The 19,424-nt window shown below is 39.7% G+C and overlaps 1 long non-coding RNA gene across 2 annotated transcripts in view; it reads left to right on the plus strand.

The window, feature by feature from the left end:
• Positions 1-19,424, plus strand: part of LOC148362247 (uncharacterized) — a 38,269-nt gene that overhangs the window by 18,064 nt on the left and 781 nt on the right. Inside the window, exons 4-5 of one of the 2 annotated variants that reach the window (XR_015850853.1) lie at positions 14,971-15,054; positions 18,337-18,359. This is a non-coding gene — a long non-coding RNA (uncharacterized LOC148362247). Of the gene's footprint in view, positions 1-14,970; positions 15,055-18,336; positions 18,360-19,424 lie in introns of those variants that run through there. The other variant, XR_015850852.1, reaches the window with a different exon arrangement.

Raw genomic sequence — 19,424 nt, forward strand, 5'->3', positions numbered from 1 at the left:
CGCACGCTGATATCAATGAAAATAAAAACAATTCCATAAGAAATCCGCTAAGCAGTGAACCAGCGCTAACCGAAGGGCGAATTAGCAAGTTGTCTCTGTAATTACGCTACAGGAGCGCTTTTCAGGAACGTTTGACAAACAACGCTGTATTCCCAATACTGCCAACGCATCCCCCCTCCTCACCTAGCCCCTCACCCCGTGCTACTGTGCACATTGTGCTCCTCTAGCAAGAGGTTGAAGTTCCACTTGTTTTCTGTTTCTTTCTCTTCAGTAATTAGCCAAGCTGAGCAGAGCTCACAGAGCTTTTCTTTCGCCTTTTGAAAGACACGTCTGAGGGTTAAAGAAAGAAATGCGCTTTTCAACTTTCGGAAAAAGATGCACAAAAACAGTGTAGAACATTACATTACATTTTCAAAATTTACATGTATTTATAGATGTATTCATAAAAATATTTTCACGCCCATAAGGCGCACATAGGTTTTAGATTTTCTTTAAATTGTACAACATTGTTTTGGACAAACTCTGACAATGCTCCATTTCATTGTTGTATATAATGAATTGTGGCAGATGGAGACGAGTTCAATGGGGTTAGGGTTGGGCACCCGCTCCAGAGAATGGGAGGAAACGGGTTCGAGACTTGGCCTAGTCAAGAATTACAACATTTTGGGTTGAAATCCCATTTTTATGTGAGATTTTTCACATTTCCTACTTTTAGTCATGTCTTGTTTAATTGCCATCATATTCCGCTTGCGCAGATTAGGACACGTGACGTCACACACAATGCATCGTTTGCGGAAGTACTCATGGATGCTAATGCTGTAGCGTATTTAGGAATTGGAACGTTATTGTGTTACCGGAGGCTGAACAAAGTTGTCCCACTAAATATGTGGTAATCCAAAACCTCACTCTCCCTCCATTGAATGCTTTCCGTGTTTTCGTCCGCCGTGTTGTGTTGATTTCTACGCTACGTGCAAGAACACGGGGCGAAAAAAATTGAATGAATCGAAGGTTCGCAAGTTGGAAGCTAAAAAATTAACTGTGTGTAGTCGTCTTATTCATTTATCTACATGTTCTCATACTTATGTACAGTTCCGTACAAAAGTAATTCTGTGTTTTTGCATATTTATTACTCACAAAGGTTTTAGATCACCAAACCAAATTTATTATCAATAATAATGAGAATGAAATGTTGATTCATTTACGAAGGCACAAAAAACATTCAATTTATTTGGCCCTTTGTAAAAAAGTAATCCCCCTTGTTAAATCCCAAAGTACCTGTGACTAACCACAGTTTTGGGAAAGCTGAATTCAGTTTTACAGGCTGCACCCAAAATTGTTTGTCACCACCTGTGTTAAATTGAGAAATCGCTTAAATTGAATCTGTTGTGTGAAGTAGGCTACAAAATCTCAAGAACACAATTTACATGTCACCATCCAAAGGAATAGCAGAAGAAATTAGAAAAAACTGAATGAAAACCATCACTGCGGTAAAGGTCACAAAGCCATTTCCAAGGCTGTAGGGCTCAAGCAAACCACTGTTAGAGTCATTATCCATAAATGGAGAAAACTGGAAACGGTGGCAAACCTTTCCAGGAGTGGTGTCTACTGATTACTCCAAGAGTGCGATGACGGCTTATCCTGGGGGTTAAGAAGGAACCTGGAAAAACATCTAAGGAATTGTCGGATTCAAGGTGCAATTACTTTTTCACGTAGGGCCAGATTAATATTTTCAACTGCATTGTATTTCCTTGGATTGTGTCCATTTGCTATTAAATTAGCTTGATGATTTGAAACATTTTGTAAATGATTAATATGCAGAAAACGCAGAAATCAGGAAGGGGGCAGATACTTTTTCACGGCACTGTAAACGATTAAATATTTGGTTAAACTATAAATCAAAGTTCAAATTCTATTAAATTATTATACATAATTTAAGTGTTTTTAGTATACTTCTTAACGTTTTAGTTTTTGATATAAAGGCTCAAATTTTGTAGGACTCTAATGTAAACCAGTGTCTGTTCTGTAACATTGTTGTAAAGTATAAACATCTTTTGAATTTATTCATATCGGTAACAATGTGAAGATAAATATTTGAGAAATCATGCCGGAATAAGCCAGATGGTATTTTTTTTCACGCACCGACCCGAGACAGATTGTGTCAAGGGAAAAAAAAGAAAAGAAAACAATATCAGCCCATTTAATAAAATGCTATTAAGCAACAATTACATAATACACAGTAAAAGAAAAATAGTCACAAAGCAGTAGTAAATTGACATACATTTGAACCATTGGAAATCAACAATTAAACCACAAAAATACAAAAGCAATCACATTTGAGGTCAGGATTCCGGCAGCACAGTGAGATTTATTTTATTTAGCGTTGTTTAAAGCATAGTGGTTCTGTTTTCTTTTGTTTTTATTTTGTCGTCGAGTGCTGCATTCTAATCAAAGTCAAAAGCAGACCATCAAAACATGGCAAGGGTGAAGATAAGGCTGACTTGAAAGAGCCGTGACAAAACGTAGGTGATAACGCCACCGTTCACGATCTTCATTATTGCCCCGCCACATTTTTTGCCATGTTTAATAATACCATCTGTAGAGTTTCAACACCTCCTGGTAGACGTTATAGTTTAAAATGAGATCTGATATAATGGGCTGCAGCTAATTTATTATTCCACAGGGAGTGTTTTCTTTGTACTTAATTATAAAAGTAATTTATTTGCCAGCCAATTTGAAACACGGTTTTAGTCATAGCAGTATCTGATCATGAATTTATATTTGCTTTATATCGTTTCTGAGAATGACCCGAAGCGACTGAAAATATTTAATTGCGGAATTTATTAATTAGAAACCAACGGTTTAAATGAATAGTCCTAAAACTGATCTGAATGTAAATTGTCCGCGGAATTGCAAATAATAATGTCGGCCGGCAGCCGGAGGGAAGTGAAACATGTTCTGACGCCAAGCGAATAATGAAAATGTGTCCGATTGGACGAGGGAGACTGACGCTCTTCGTAGAATTCCATTTTCTAATTCTGTGACAGACGCAGAGGGGAGCAGAACACATGTACCTTTCACTCACGCGTACCAATTACCACTATGGGCAAATGAAAGGCTGTTTCCTACCAGGCTGCCGTGGGGGGTCGAGTGAGAAGAGCTCCACTTAATTGCCCCCACTCTTGACGTACGTGCACACGTACATTGGCCACAATCTACGAATGCTGTCATGGTCATAGATATACAGTGGTACCTCTTCATACACGTCTAATTCGTTCTTGGATCATGCTCGTAGCTTGAATTGCTTGCGTAACGAGCACATTTTCCCGATTTGAAATAATTACAAACTAATTGGCCCATTACCAAAATCCCGAAAGTATCAAAGTCAAACCAAAATAGCTATTCAAAACATCTTACATCCATCCATCCATCCATCCATTATCTGCTCATCTTCAGTAGGGTCGCGCGGGTTCTGGAGCCCATCCCAGCCGTCTTCGGGCAGTGGGCAAGGAACACCCTGAACCGGTTGCCAGCCAGCCAGAGGGTACACAGACAGACAACTCACTTGCTTATTCACACATAGGGACAATCTGGTCGGGCAATTAACCTAACATGCATGTTTTTGGAATGTGGCTGGAGGAAACCCTCACAGGCACGGGGAGAACATGCAAACTCCACACGAGGAGGCTGCGGTAGCTGGACCTGGGGCTGCGCGCCAACCACTCATCCACAGTGCCGCCAAAACATCTTCTGTACCACTAAATATTAAAGCAATGATGATACAATAAAAGATACAGCAATACAATAAATTACATAATATTAAGGAAAGCCAGATCATCATAAATTTCTGAGTATGTCAAGTCTCTAGGTCATCTCTATTATAAGTTATAAATTTAAAGATAAACCTAATGCACCCTCTGGCCACTAAGGGCAGGAAAGGATATACTCTCAGCTTTAGTAGGTCTTGTAGTCTGACCTGATGTATTTTATAGCCCTTGCAATGCTAAAACTTTTTTTTAATTATTAGTTTTTTATTAATTTCAAAGCAGTACTAGAATTAAGTCTAAAAATATAGCTCTCACTTAAATTTGTATAGCATGGTGCGTCGGTGCTTGTGTAAAACGGCATTTACTCAACTGTTAAAATAATATAACACAGCCATTTCCCCCTAGTGGGAGGTGGCTAGAGTCATTTCTGACTCTTTTTGGGAGATTGATTCAGAGGAGGGGATTCCCAGCCCCCTCGCTCAACCCAACTGACTGTTGGGAGTCATTAGGTGACCAAACCCCCCAATTCCAACCCCTAATGCTGAACGCCAAGCAGGGAGGCAACGGGTACTAATGTTTAAGTCTTAGTTATGACTCGGCCAAGGCTTGAACCACAACCTCCCAGTCTCGGGGCGGGCGCCATACCCCTAAGGCCACCGAGCTGGTATTCAATACCAAACATGAAAATCATTTTTCCCCTTGTTTGTGAAAAATGTCTTATGCTTAAACCAGATCTTGTGTCATCCATGATTAAAATATGTAGAGTATGCTACTAAGTAGGCTGAATGATAAAGCGCAGTACTAAAAAACTTCAGAGAGCTTATCATTTGAGGTTTACATTCCTTTACTGCTCCGGCCCGCCTGAGAACAGAAAGTCTAGATCCGGTCCCAGTGCTAGACCGAGTTTGACATCCCTAAATTTAAAGGCAATTCCCTTCAATAACTGTCTACGAGAAAGCTGCAGAGTTCTCGGTCCTCAGCGCTCCACAATGTCTCAGGCAGTTAAATGAAGTCAACTACTTGACCCTGCTCATGAGCATTGGACAGCGACCCACGACATCATCTTACATGTGGTATTTAGAGATTACCTGAATCTTTGTAGGGGAAGTTGTGCGCGATAAGGTGAAGGGGTAAAAAGAAGACGAGAAAGGAGAGTGGCAGGGAAGAAAAGCCTTGTAGGCGATGATTTTCTACTAATAAACCGGGTGATGAAGCAACTAGCACGCTGTGCAGGAAGTAGTTGGGCCGATACTGCTCACTTCCGCCCGATAGGCATCAGCCCTCCCGTTGTGCCTGATTAGCCTCGGAAGAATGAATCGTAGCGGGAGGTTGCAGGCCTCAACTGCGGGTAAGGTGAGAGGTGAAAGAAGGGATTGGGTGTATTCTAAAGGGGGGGAGCAAGGTGTGAACATTGAAGGGGGGAGGAGAGAAAAAGGAGAGAAAATCATGAAGTGGAAGGAGAAAAAATTGTGGATTATAATGGGCTCTCCTTTGTATTAGCAAGACTAACAAGTGAAAGAATAGATTTGAACTGTTGAGGAACACAAGTACTACAATTAAAATAGACAGTGAAAATTGAAAACATGTATAGAAACATAATTATGGAATCGAATATAAAAAAATAATTTAAATTGTGGTACCTTTTTAAACGAGTATGTACCTCTACATAGGAGGATTTTGGTATACTATATATATTTTTTTTAAACAAAACTCTTGCTTGCTATACAAAGAAAACAACAATGAAATGGTGCATTGTGGGGGTTTGTCTAAAACAATGTTTTGCAATGTGGTACTGTGAGTAAAAATAGTGTGATGAGAGTCTAATGCACAGGTGTCAACTTGGCGGCCCGCGGGCCAAATCAGGCTCGCTAAGGGATTGAATCCGGCCCGCGCGACAACACTCAGAGAAGCGCAAGAGAAAAATAAGCTGCAGGTTGAAATATGTCAACTTCATGTTGCCAAAGAGAGGTGCCTTGAACAAAGACACTGTACTTGTATTTATTTTTTTCTCTCTCTATCTCTCCCTCTTTTCCACCCGTTTTCTCCCACTCTCTGTCTCTGTCTCTCACTCTGTGTCTCTCTTTTTCTCTTCCTTTGTTGCTCTTTGTCTCTTTCTCTCTCTGTGTCTTTTTAACTTATTTTGCTCTAACTTCTTTTTTTCCTTTTTCTCTCTTTTCTCTTTCTTTCTTCCTACCCTTCGCGCTTTCTTTTCTCTTTTCTCTCCATCTGTATTTCTATTTCTCTTTGGATTTCTATACTCCTCTCCATTTCTTTTCCCCCTCTCTCACAACTTTTTATCTCTTTTGTTTCTCACACTCTCTCCCTCTCTCTCTTTTTCTTTCTTTGTCCCGCCCTCTCTCTTCTTTTCCCTCCCTCTTTCTCGTATTTATTTATCTCTCTTTTTATTTCTCTTTAATCTACTAGTCCGGCCCCCGACAGAATGTTTGTTCTATCGTGTGGACCCCGAGTTAAAATGAGTTTGACACCCCTGGTCTAATGCCTTTTCCTATGTCATCAGGAACACTAGTCGTCTGAAGGTTAAACAGTGGAATAAGGATTTATTATTATTATTATTGTGTTTATTACTAATATTTTTAGTAGGCTGGGCTGCAAAAGAATAGTCAGACATGAGACTGGTCCTTTGTACAGAATAGGTTTCCGACGTTTTGGTCCCTACATGCGTGTCTAAATTTGATTTAAAAAAAAAAAAACAATAGTGGTAGCGTTTTATACGAGCACCTCCAAACAGGAAAATTTCAGTATACCTTTTTTTTTCTCAAACGCTGCAACATTTCACGAAGGAAAATCAAGTTCACAGGCAGTCCCAGCGACTCGCACGAGAGACCACATAAGAACCCTGACAGCTCCTGACCACTAACTGCCAGCTTTAGGTTGTCCAGTTTGCTCATGCAAACAACTAAAGGTAAAATGTAAAAAAGATTTTAAAAAGTGCCGGAATTAATTTGTGGTTACTTTCATTTAAAGTTACAGTAACTTTAATCTTAAGTGTACAGTAAGTGCTTACAAATCATTAAGTCTCTCTATTTCATAGCTTTATCTATCATCGACACAAGGCATGTCGGAACAAGTCAGCTGAGCTGCAACTCTCCTGCTTTTCGTGGCTCTGCCACAGTAGCTTATCCAATCAGAAGGTGCGGGTGGGTACCGGGGATGGGTGAGGATTGGTAGAAAGAGGGTTTGTAGGAGCAAGACAGATATTCCAGGCGTCTGCATCTGTGAATTGACAATAAATGGCCCAAAAAAAAGCCAATACCGATAACTGTCAAATTCCCAAATATCGGTGCCAACAATCGTCCCACCAGATAAACGGTCGACCACTCGTATTGATAATATCAATATTTGGATCGATCCACCCAACCCTCCTGATCAAAAGCTCTCTCATTGTCACAATCCGAGTTTCATTCCTGTTGCATCCAATGTTAAGCAAAAGTCCATATTTGTCGACTTATCAGCCATTGCTCAAATTCCACCGTAAAACCTCAGACTATAAAGTTTCCTTTAGGTTGAAAAAAACAAAAAAACAAGGAAAACTTTACTAAATCACCAACGGCCCGGTGGTCGCCCTCCACAGGTATGACTACCAATGTTCCCTGTAATTTTCCTTACGGGTCTGAGCGTTCACACAAAGTCGGTGAGCAACGCTTGAAACAACAGTGAGCAACAGCAACCCCAAGTGTGGCAAGATAATTCATTATCAAACATGTCCAAAACTTGACATCAAGTTACATTTTGCTGAGTTTCCGGCAATCCCAAACTATTTTTCTCTTTCGAATGAATTGACTTATGTACTATTGCAAAGGTTGTACGGCCTACAAATGTTGTTTGTTCTTACAATTCTTTCACAAGATATCCATTTCTTTTTATTTCCTGACATATTTTGTCGCATAATATTAACATTTTGGGGGGCTTATTTAGTCGGTTGTAAGATACAGAACTGTACTTAATCACATTTTTTAGTGGAAGTACAATGTTGGCAACCAGATTTACTTGATATAATTGGAAATTATTTGAATGCAACACAAACTTTTTCTTCTTTTTTCTGTGGTTTTTTTCTACCTTTTTTTAAATTCCTTTAAAAAAAATCTCATTGTGTTTATTTTTTTCCGAGATGTTACTTTTTTCTTTTTGTTCTCTATTTACTTTTTTCTAAATTTTTCCTTCTTTTTTTCTCTTCCTTTTGTTTCTTTTTTTCCTCAGCTTTTCACTACTTTTTCATTTTGGTATTTTTTTCTTTTTTGTTCCCCCCCTTCCTTTAAGTCATTTTGTGCATAATTTTACATAATATTTGGTCATGTTGGGATTAAAGAAGCAAAAACAACCCGAAGAGCCGTTTAGGACCCGAAAGAGCCGGTTCCTTTTAGTGAGCCGAGCCGAAGAAGCCGGTTCCCCGACAAACTCTAATAACTTTACTCAACTTCGTTCTCCTTTGACTTGACTTCAAAATACCGCCTTTGGGACACAACGTCAGGGGAACCTGTGTATTTTTTTTTACCTTCACGCACTGTAACTTTGACTTAAGACGCTTCTTAATTAGTAATTTTGAGCCCTCATTTTTGTGCACTGGCTAGATTTTCTTGTGCGCTGAGAATGTGCGAGCAGTGCGCAATCGCGCTTGCGCGCAGCTTAGAGGGAACACTGATGACTACTTTGGCAAATTGCGCTTATTCTCAAAATCACATTTTTATAAGATAATAGAATCCTCGATCGTGGGCAAATAGCTAATGAGATGATTTGCATGACACATACTATATAAGGGGACTGAAAAAGGACATGATAGAACGTGATAAAGGAAACTCTTCAGTGCTCGTCGTATAAGAAATGACATTTCACTAACTAGCCTTGACAAGCTAATTGAACATTAGTCTAATATGGAACATTATCAAAAAAAGAGATGGAAACCCTGTGTCCTTGAACACCCTGTAAGCTTCATTGTGAATATGAGCCTGCTTTCTGCCAGTCATTGAGCTCTTTGCGGTGAAAGGGCCTTCCTCGGAAAGTGAAGAGCATCATTTAGCCGGCTCTAATGACGCGCAACTATTCAGCAGGCAGCAAGAAATTGTTCGACCCGGGCTCAAAAAATAATAGGCGAATTCTCACCCTCCACGCTTTTCTTCAAGCTCATTTCAGGGAACATGAAGTCACCCTACTCCAACCTGGAAAAATTGAACTGTGGGGTGTTTTTTAAAGTGAAAATTAGACCTATGCTTGATGCAGGCCTCCATTAAGACCTGTTATTTTGGCTCATAATAACAAATGGTGAGCGGGCCCACCTTGGCAAGTATCAATTCAGATGGAACGATAGCCGGGTTTCAGTATCAGAGAGAAAACGCTAAACGTGCAGTTTTTGATGGTCTGCAAAGTGAAGAAAAGCAACTGTCCTAGGATCGTTTTGATGAGTGGTAAAAATAATAGCGGAAACAGCAGAGTCCAAATTGATTTTAATAGCCGGCAATTTAATAAACATTGGACAAGACAATAGACAACATTTCACATAAATTCTAGGAAAAGTTTAGTGTAAGGCAGGGGTGTCAACCTCATTTTAGCTCATAAAAAATGAATCTCACGGGGCTGGACTAGTAATATAGAGAGAAAAGAAGAAGAGAGAGAACAATGGAGAGAGAGAAATTATGAAATAGAGAAAGAGAGGAGAAAAAGGATAGACAGAGAGAAAGAAAGTCATCAAAAAAATAGAGCGACTGAAAAATAGAAGAAATAGAGAGGGAGGAAGACAAAAAAGAAAAGAGGTTATAAAGCGAGACGAAAAAAAGGACAGAAAAAATAGAGGGTAAGGGAGAGTGAGAAAAAGGAAAAAAGAAAATATTGAGAGGGAGAGAGAGAAAATAAAATATTGACCCAGAGAGCTGGAAAGATAGTAAAAGAGATATTAAAAAAGGAAGAGAATAAGAAAGAAAAATACAGCTTCAGTTGCTTTGTGGGAGGCGGTTGGCATTGGCGACATCAAGTGGACATATTTAAAAGTGCAGCTCGTTTTTCTTGTCCGCTTCTCCCTGCGTTGTTTCGCGGGCCAGATTCATTCTGTCGATGATCTGTCCTGCAAGCCGCATGTTTGAGAACCCCTGGAGTAAAGTGTTCCTATTTCTGTTACTTACAGATATTCTACTTTAATTTCGGTTGATAAACTGAATTTTAGTAGCAGAGTGTATTTTTGGAATCTACTTAAATCTATTTTAAAGTCACACAATTATACACATCAAATTTAAATGACAATCAAAATGAATGCCACGAAAGTTAGAAGGTGGAGTGAGAAAAAAAACTGGCGAAAATTCACAGAGTTCGGGTTTTTCATCCTTAGTGGATACCAGGTGGAGTCAGTACGAAGGTCTGAGAGATTTGGGTTCCGAAGCAATGTCTTGCTAAAAATTGATATTGAAAATCGAAGGTGTACTGTCCGTCATCTACTCCGGTGTGCTCTCGCTGTGAAATCATTCATGTCTTTTTTGTTACAAAACTTTATTGAAATCAAATCGTAGTTCACCACTTAAAACAATGGATTTTATTCGATAACTTAGTTATACAAAGGCCCCTCGCTACTCGCGCTTGAGTTATCGCTGGTTAATCTAAAAATATTGAATTAATGAAAAAATTGAATAAAAAAATAAAATGACGCATAAAACGGACAAGGAATCCTTCCTGCACCATGGAGGAATGTTTCGGACAACCACGATTCACGCCATTTGACCAGCACCCCTTGACTTGAGATCCCCGCTAGCCAATTAGCCAATCAGCAATTCATATCATAGCATCTTTCATACTGTACTGCGATCGTACACCTGTTCTGTGTTCTTCTGCATCTCGCTCAAAAGAGTTTATGTATTGATCAATCTCTCTTTCTCTCGCTCGCTCTGTCAGACCGGATTTTATTGAAAGTGCACTCAAAAACTGAAAACATCGATTTATTTTAAATACGTACTGGGTTTCAATTTGTTCTCTCCTCTCCCTCTCTCTTAGTTGGCAGGGCTTGATCAAGGTGCAATACATCAACTTGTCACAAGCCAGAAACGGAGACAGGACCCAATAGCGTTTGTTTTACTCAGTTTTATTGAGAAAGAGAGCAGTGCTTGCTTCCACGATCCGATGAGTGTCGGTGACGGGTAGCTGGTGGCAGGAATGCGGAAGTGGCACTTCCGTGTCGAGCGTGGGTAGTCGTAGGCAGCGGGAAAACAGGTCGATGACCGGGACGCAGGAGCAAGGGCAGAAACAAGTCCAGAAAAGAGGTTGGCAACAGGTATCGGGCAGGAAACAGGGCGAAACGGGTCGATGGCCGGGACGGAGGAGCAAGGCAGAAACTGGTCCAGAAACAGGTTGGCAGCAGGTATCAGGCAGGAGAAAACGGGGCAGGAGAATGTCTGATAGTACAGAGCTTGCCTAGCTGAAAGCATAGGTTCGCAGACGGTCTGACAGCTTCTCCTTGGAAGACGGGGGTTTAAAAAGAGTCAGGGAGCCAATCAGCGACTAGGGCTGTTTGCGCCAACGGTAGCAGGTGCCCCGAATCGGCAATCATGACACGACTAATTTAAAATACTTACTGGGTTTCTATTTACTTTCTCTGTCTGTCTGTGCGTGCCCTCCAAACAATATTGACTGATTTAAAAGATGTACTAAGTTTCATTTCGTTTTCTCTCTCTCTCATTGACTATTTGAAAGTGCGTACTGGGTTTCAATTTGTTCTCTCGCTCTAATGTGTTATCAATTAATTTAACATTTTATTTTACCATTGAATTATAATTTTATTAACAGTATTTCTAACTCTCTTTTTAACGGGGGTTATACGCGTTCTGTCACTCTCGTCGCGGGCAATGCCGAACTCTGGCAGTCGGCGCCCCGTTGAGCTTCAATGGCTGCTCTAAGTTCAACTCTCTGCCAGAGCAAGCTGTCACTCCGAGTATTGTTGGCGCTGACAGCACTTCTGATGAGGGCATTGTACAGAGACAGACTTCCAACACGACATGGCGCAATGCGTAGGCTGCACGTGTTTACAACTGTGATTGGGGGGGACGACGTAAAGCTGTGAGCACTACTTGAATATTTCACACTTTTCGAGTACTGTGTCCCAAAATGGCTCGTTGATACACCAAACTTTTGACTCCCAAGTAAAAGTGATGATAGACTAATTTTTCTTGGGGGCTCTTTCCGCACTATAAGGCGCACTGGATTATGAGGCACCCCCCATCATAAATAGTCTTTTGTCATATATTTTTCATACATTACGCACATACAACTGAGACTACAGTAAGAGCTACAGTGTTTATTCATGTAAAACACTTGTCACTGTTACAACATGGGTTGAACATATTGTGACAACGAAATTGGACGTGGCACTCCAGTTTCACATTTAACCGTGAGGATAAAAGAAAACAAAGAAGATAAAGGAACAACGAATATAAGGTTATAGTTTACACAATATAAAGGAACAAAGAAGACAAAGGTTATAATTTACACAATACTTACAGCATATACTAGTGCATTCACTCTAAATTCGAAACACGTCTTTGACGTGTGAATAGTTTGTTGAAGAGATGGAAATTCCGACTCTTTTTAGAGAACTGGCTTTTTCAGCTCGGCTCACTAAAGAGTGCTGTCTGTTTCTGCTCCCAAACAGCTCTTCGGGATGTTCTCATCTCATCTCATCTCATCAGCTGCACCGCTTATCCTCAGTAGGGTCACGGGGGTGCTGGAGCCCATCCCAGCAATCATCGGGCAGTGGGCAGGGGACGCAGGAGCTTCGGGATGTTTTTGTTGTTTAATCCATATATTACCATTTGTTATGTATCATTATGATTTACTTAAAAGGGAAAAAAAACCAAAATGAACACTTAAACGGTAACACTGAAAAACACAGGAAAACATAAATTAAAATATTCTTAAATATACAAAACAATTTAAACCTTTTTATACCCAACAATTTTTAAAGTCAACAGCACAGAATCCCCGGGAAAAAAAAATTCGCAAGAGAAATATAGCCTTTCGAAGGCAAACCGGTTCTTGAGTTTTAGGAAATTGACTCCCATCATACTTCGTTCACAGACGATGCAAGTATGTTGACAACAGCACCTTCAAATGAAGGGCTTATATTTTTGCGACCCAGCCCTCATTTGCCTTTCTTTTCAAGGCATTAGTAAATCAGGAACCTTTTGAACCCAAAGAGCCATAAGAGCAATATTTCATTGATATTTATTTTTATATTTTTGAGAGAGCCACACCATATATATGAAGGCAAAATTTGACAAAACCGCCCAACCCACTCTCCAGACAAAAGCTAATTCTTAAGCATGTTATTTCACTGTCACAGTAACTTGGGTGTTGAGGCTCATTTTGACTGTCATTTTTGTCCTGAAAAATGGTCTCAAAACAGTGCGAGCAAAGTTGTTTCATGAAAATGTCACAAAATACTGCAATCAGAAGAGCCCCCCCCTTCTGATTGCAGTATTTTGTGACTTGCATAGGTTACGTCATTGAGCAAATGACATCAAATGAATAAACTATCTATCTATCTATCTATTAAATAAAGGATGATTTTGTTCATGTCACTCACCAAAACAACAAGTAGCGTGCTCGTTTGCCCAAAAGCGTGCTCCTTTGCTGTGTCTGTTTAAATGTTGTGCTTGTACGTGGCTTGCAAAAGGTATAGCAATACTGTACACTATAAATGTTTGGATACAACTGTGGCATCCACTCTATATGGATGGATACAAATGTGCCATTTTCACTGCAGGGGGAAGGAACCCAAAGGGAAATGTCAACCAATACATGTTGGGTTTTTAAGCAAACAAGTAAGTCTGAGTTTGTGTCGTCGCCATACTACAAGACCACAATGCTTTGCAGCATCAAATATCGCAGATGAGCGGAAACTGTCCGTGCAGTAATTAACTCATTCATTGCCGTAAAGTACGTTTTCAGAAGCATTGTCCCTGAGGGTTGAGTGCCAAAACCTTGAAAATAGGTTTGTCTGTTTTTGTTTTAAAAAAAAAAAACCAAAAAAACATTGTACAGGGTTTGGCGCTGTTCATCAGTAAGTGTAAAGCCTCTGGGAATTATTTCAGTATGATAAATCAATATTAGATGGCAGGAGTGGCTTTGATCAGATCTTTGTCCACACTTTAAGGATGCCCCACTGCTTAGTTTTGCCTCCTGTGCCCAGCGATTGAGAGTGTGTAGGCGCCGAGCTGTTAAAGAAGATGATGAAGATGACCTCCTGTGCACTAACGGGATCGCCATGGTCACCAAAATCGTGCGATCACGTCACCGGAAACATCGAGCGCTAAAAAGTTTTTGCAAAGTGCATGCTTTGTTTATACACCACTTACGTGTTTTTGCAGTCAAATGCTATTTCATAAGCAAAGTGCCCTTGTGTTTATAGAAAACATTCATTAGATATTGGATGTATCACAAATGCAAAAAAAAAGCACACAAGTGAAAGGATCTGTTCGAAATGCATCCTTTCACAAAAATACCTTTTTCTCAGAGGTTTTTTGGGAAACGAGCATTTTCAAGAAAAATTAGCTGTGTCCAACTGGCATTCAATAAACCATAGTAAAAGCTTTTTTTCCAATGAAAGACGAGGATTGAAGCTTTCTTTTGATTTGTCTTATTTTTATATAACTACAAAACTAAATTTTCAATCGGCATTCAAAATGGTAAATGGTCTGGATTTAATCTGCATTTAAATAGCGCTTTTCAAGTCAATGAAGACTTCCCAAAGCACTTTACAATGTGCTTCACACTTACCCATCCGCACACACACTCACACACCAATAGCGGCCGTGCAGCCATGTAAGGCGCCAACCTGCTTATTGGGGGCATTAGGGATTCAGTGTTTTGCCCAAGGACACTTCGACATATAACACGGAGGAGCCGGGATTCGAACTTGATCCCAAGACGAGCGCTCTACGTCCTGAGCTAATGCCGCCCAAAAAGGATTCAAAATGGCAAAAATTGTCTGCTTGTTTGAAAGAAATGACTGGCATTGAATGAGTTAAACTGATTGTTTTAAGTGTCATACTGTTTTAATAAGTATAACTATATATGCATGGTGGACATGCACTTAATACAGGTGGATATTGAGCACATTAACTGCAAAAATTGGGTCAAATATCTGGTACATGACAGGCTAAGCTTTTTTCATTTCATATTCGAATGTTCTCGCTGTGTGTTTGGTCTTTTTAAGGTGCCACAATTCCAATGGAGAACTTGACCGGTCGCTTTACCTGGAAGAGGCGTGGTTTCAATCAACAGAGCACCATACTTCCGGGTGAGAATCGTATCCACCTAAATGATTTTTGGAATTGTCTTTATTGTCATCGAAAACAAGGCAGTGAACATTTTTACGAGATAAACATGTAATGGAAAAACTTTAAAGAAAAAAATACGATGTAGGGGAATATTGTTGGTTGGTTAGCTTTTTGACCATTTTGAGTCATCATAACTAACAATTAAAACTGCAATGACTAGTTGACATTGTTGACAAAAATTGATCATTAAAGTAGTCGACTATGAATTTGTCAACCTGTCGCCAGACATGTTTCTCAACAGAGAGAGACATCGCTACACAAATATAATATCTGCTGAGAATCGCGCATGTGCAATAGCCAACAGAGTCTTAGTCTCGAGGAATGAACAATACATAAGTCTTACCTTGAATTCGCACAGGCAGAAAAAAGTGCGGGTCTGATCAGAATGCAGAACGCTATGCACACCCCTATTTTTGATTAAAAATCTGTATAAAATTTTGTTTCACTTTTTCTCCGCCTTATGTATTGAAAGTGACAAACATTCTGAATATGTACGGCAATGATTACAATAATTTACGGACAATATAAGTTATGAACACAATACTAACACAAAATTTACAATGTATTTATTTCAAGTCCTTCAAACTCCAAATCATGATCAGATACACCAAACATTTGTTGGCCTCGTTCTCCATTTTTGCTTTTTCTCTTCCAGGACGACTTTCTGTTTTCACCATTCTCTAACATTCCTCTCTGCCACCGTGGATAAAAATAGAGTCGAATGTCTTTTCATACATAACCTATATCACTGGGGGTTTAGTGACGAGCACGCGGCACTCACTGCCGTGACCCGGGTTCTATTCCTGTTGCATCCATCGTTATGTGATTGTGGTCAGTGGTATTTTTCCTACATTGCACAAATACCCTAATAAATTACTGTAAAACAACATGAATGACGTACACGAAAACTTCAGAGTTAAATATTAGGTTGAAAAAAAGTGTTTTATGAATGAGTCAATAACTTAACAAGACACTTAGAAAAAATCATTGAAAAGAGAAAAAAACTCAAAAGAAACATCAGTGTGGGGAGGCCTGTCTACAGTTTCCAAAACTGTGTGTGGAGTGTCACCACAACAAAAATGAAGTCTCACACAGCAGTCGTGACAAACCTGATATTGTTATTAAAAAAAATACCTCACAACTCCAATTCATTTGAGCAAAGTAAGGTTTATTTTTCCTCCTACGTAAAAATGTAATAAAGCAGATGGACCAAAGTGCAGCGTGATTCAGTTTCCTCGCTAATAAAGATGAATAGAAATAGAAAAGAAGCTGAGAGAATAAATAAGCATCCGGAAAGACGCCGACGTTAAATTATCGAGAGGAAATAGCGCGCCGTTCCATATCGATCCCTAACCTATCATTAGCATTCATTTTCAGTGCATTTGCTATCTGACGCACAATCAGAACTGGAAATATGTCGGAACGTTTGTCTGGCGTACCCACACGGTAGCAATTATCATCATTTGCGTTTTCCTTCCCGCTTGGTTCATTCATTAGGTTTCCATTTTTTTCAGGTCCAATATTCCCTCTTTTGCTCGCGTTCTTTGGCTTCCTGTCTATAATTACCATGTTACTACCATATTTTCCACACTATGGGGCACTCTCTCTAAAAATTAGGCTCCTGTGATATTGTTTTCATATATAAGGAATATAAGGCGCATGTATTTAAAACTACTGTAAGGGGTAGGTATTTGCGCTTTGAGTAATCAGTCAGAATATCTGTTAAGTTTAAACTTAAGTTCAAGTTCATGGATCCCTTAATCGCCAGGATCGTGGGGGTATGCCTTCCTGAGGTGAGACTTGGGCAAGTACAGCCTGGCGGGAAGCATCCAGGCCATTTTTTGCGGGAGGGGTTTGCTCCCCCACTTACCAGTAGAAGGAAAAACTCCTGGTACGACTCGGATACAACACCTTCATCATCTGGTCGCTGTCATTTTTCAGTGTAAAGCGTCATTACACTTCTCAGAGATTAGCCAGATTTCAGCATTGACGGGCAGCGGCATGAGATGTTAGTGACACCGGGGAAAAACTCTTCCGGAATAAGTATCACATTGTACAATATGCATTGCATCACTTGCTGTTTTAATAGAAACTCAAAATAAGGGAATAAAACATGTCAATAGATTTTGAATTTGCAAGGAGGGCTGGAAGAGGAACTTTTCAGATGGAGAATTTCCATTCCTTCTTAAAGCCCTCCCTTGAGCCCCCTCTTTTTATTAAATCTTGACAGTTACAAAAAACAGATCAGCCCTTAAGGGTGTGGATATTAAAGGACAGCAACATGAATGACCCATAGCGACAGTCAAAAGACTGAACAACAGAGCGTAATATTAATAAAAAAATAAAAAACTGGCATCCAATGAAATCTTTTTTGCACTTGTCCAACGGTGAAAACAGAGCAAACTCATATCACTGATCACAAACGCATACAATTACATGCGACGGAAATCTTACCCAGAATGTGGCAAGGAGAGCACCGGATCCAATCCACAAGACCGCTAGGGATACAGACAACACATGAAAAGGCATTATGTCTTATCACATCATAAGACTATTTTAATTATGACTCGCAAAGTCTTTACAAGGCGCATGAGATTCTGAACTGAATGACGAGAGATATTGTGGAAAGTCCTTCGGTCGTTCTGTACTGAATTACAAGAATGGCATTGTGGGAAGTAATTCGGACATCCCGAAAGATATAAATAATGCATGTGGCCGCACGTTATCATACTTTGATAAAGGAAATATTCAAACCTTTTCTCTAACATATATGGCCCCGTGACTTAAAAATCTTTTCATGTGTTGTCAGTATCCCTAGTGATTTAGTATCTAGAATCCGGCGCTCTCACTGCCACAATCCTGGTTCAATTTCCGTTGCATTCAATGTCATGCGATTGTGAACAACCATCCATGTCCATAGTGGTTCGGTGGTTAGGTTCTTTTACCATTGGTTCGATCCCAGTTGCCACCATTCTTATGCAATTGTGGAAGGAAATATGTTTTTTCGAATAATCACTAATAATTGCACTAATCTAGTAAAGCATTCGCAATTTTTTTGCACATAATGCACACCGGATTATAAGGCGCACATTCACATTTCTACCCAATTAGGCGCGCCTTATAGTCCAGAAAATACGGTATGTTTGTTCTTTATTCTCTTATTCGTCTTCATTTCTCTGATAGCTTTGTTTCACCTTTGGACTCCCCCTGCTCACTTTTTTTATTTTTTCACATTTTGGCAGCCACTTGCCTTCATTTCCCTTCTTCTATGTCCTTTTCGTCTTTTCTTCTTTATCCTGCAGAGATCCGGCGTTATTGCGCGACCTTTAGATACCGATTCCTGAAGATTAAACTTGCGTGTTTTAGTCTTCTCTTATTAGAACAGATGCGCTTCCTCTACTCTGTGTTTGTGTGTCCTGACTTCTTTCTGTGCTTTCACTCATCTCGTAGGATTTGTATATACCATTCAAGGTAAGACTTATGTATTGTTCATTCCGCCCCCCCTCCCTAGACATTTGTATGATTTTCCTTTGCCCATTTACATACATGACAACCTTTTAACATTAAAAAGGTAGATTCTAATGCACACTTTAAGCAAAACACATTCCATACCCAGATTATTGAGACGATCAAACATCATGTGCCTTCTTTTAAGAAAATGGAAATGGCCAACCTTCTCATTCACAGACTTCGTATCGTTTTAAAGGGAGAAAAGCTGTAGTGTTGGTGAGTACATGTTTGTTGCAGCCTTCACAAAAAATAACTGAAAACTGCGAGAGTCTTGTGAAACCAACCGTGTGAAATATTATCTCCAAAACACACGATGAGCATCTCTACATCGTTGGCCGTTCCTTTTTGCTAGCTGTTTGTTTATCCTCATAATTCATGTTTACAAATAAACAGACTAGTAGAATTATTTTCTATGGGCCGTTAGCCTCTGAACTTTTAAATGACAAATTTTTCAGCCAATCGCATGCTTTGTTTCACGGTCCACTGCCCGCATTAGCCTACATGGGCCTGGATTGATAAACAGGACAACGCCTCCTTTACTTGCAAATAACTTGCTAATAGTGACCGATTCAAATGATGATTGACACATTGGTTAGCCAATGAAATTCTGAATAAATCAATATGAAGATGTCCCTATTGTATTCAAATTAGACCCTGAAAAAAGTGTGCCTACCGTTTACGCAGTAGTGATAGTGATGCGGAAAGACGGATCAAATGTTTACAATTCTTTCACAATGTCTAAATAATTTGGCCAAAGTAAAATACACATTTGCAAAGGTTTTAGTGTTGTAAACTGGTTGCCTCCAAATGGCCACTTTTG

The sequence above is a fragment of the Urocampus carinirostris genome, chromosome 7, assembly GCF_059441175.1.
Source record: "Urocampus carinirostris isolate Australia breed hairy pipefish chromosome 7, RoL_Ucar_1.0, whole genome shotgun sequence".
Taxonomy (NCBI): domain Eukaryota; kingdom Metazoa; phylum Chordata; class Actinopteri; order Syngnathiformes; family Syngnathidae; genus Urocampus; species Urocampus carinirostris.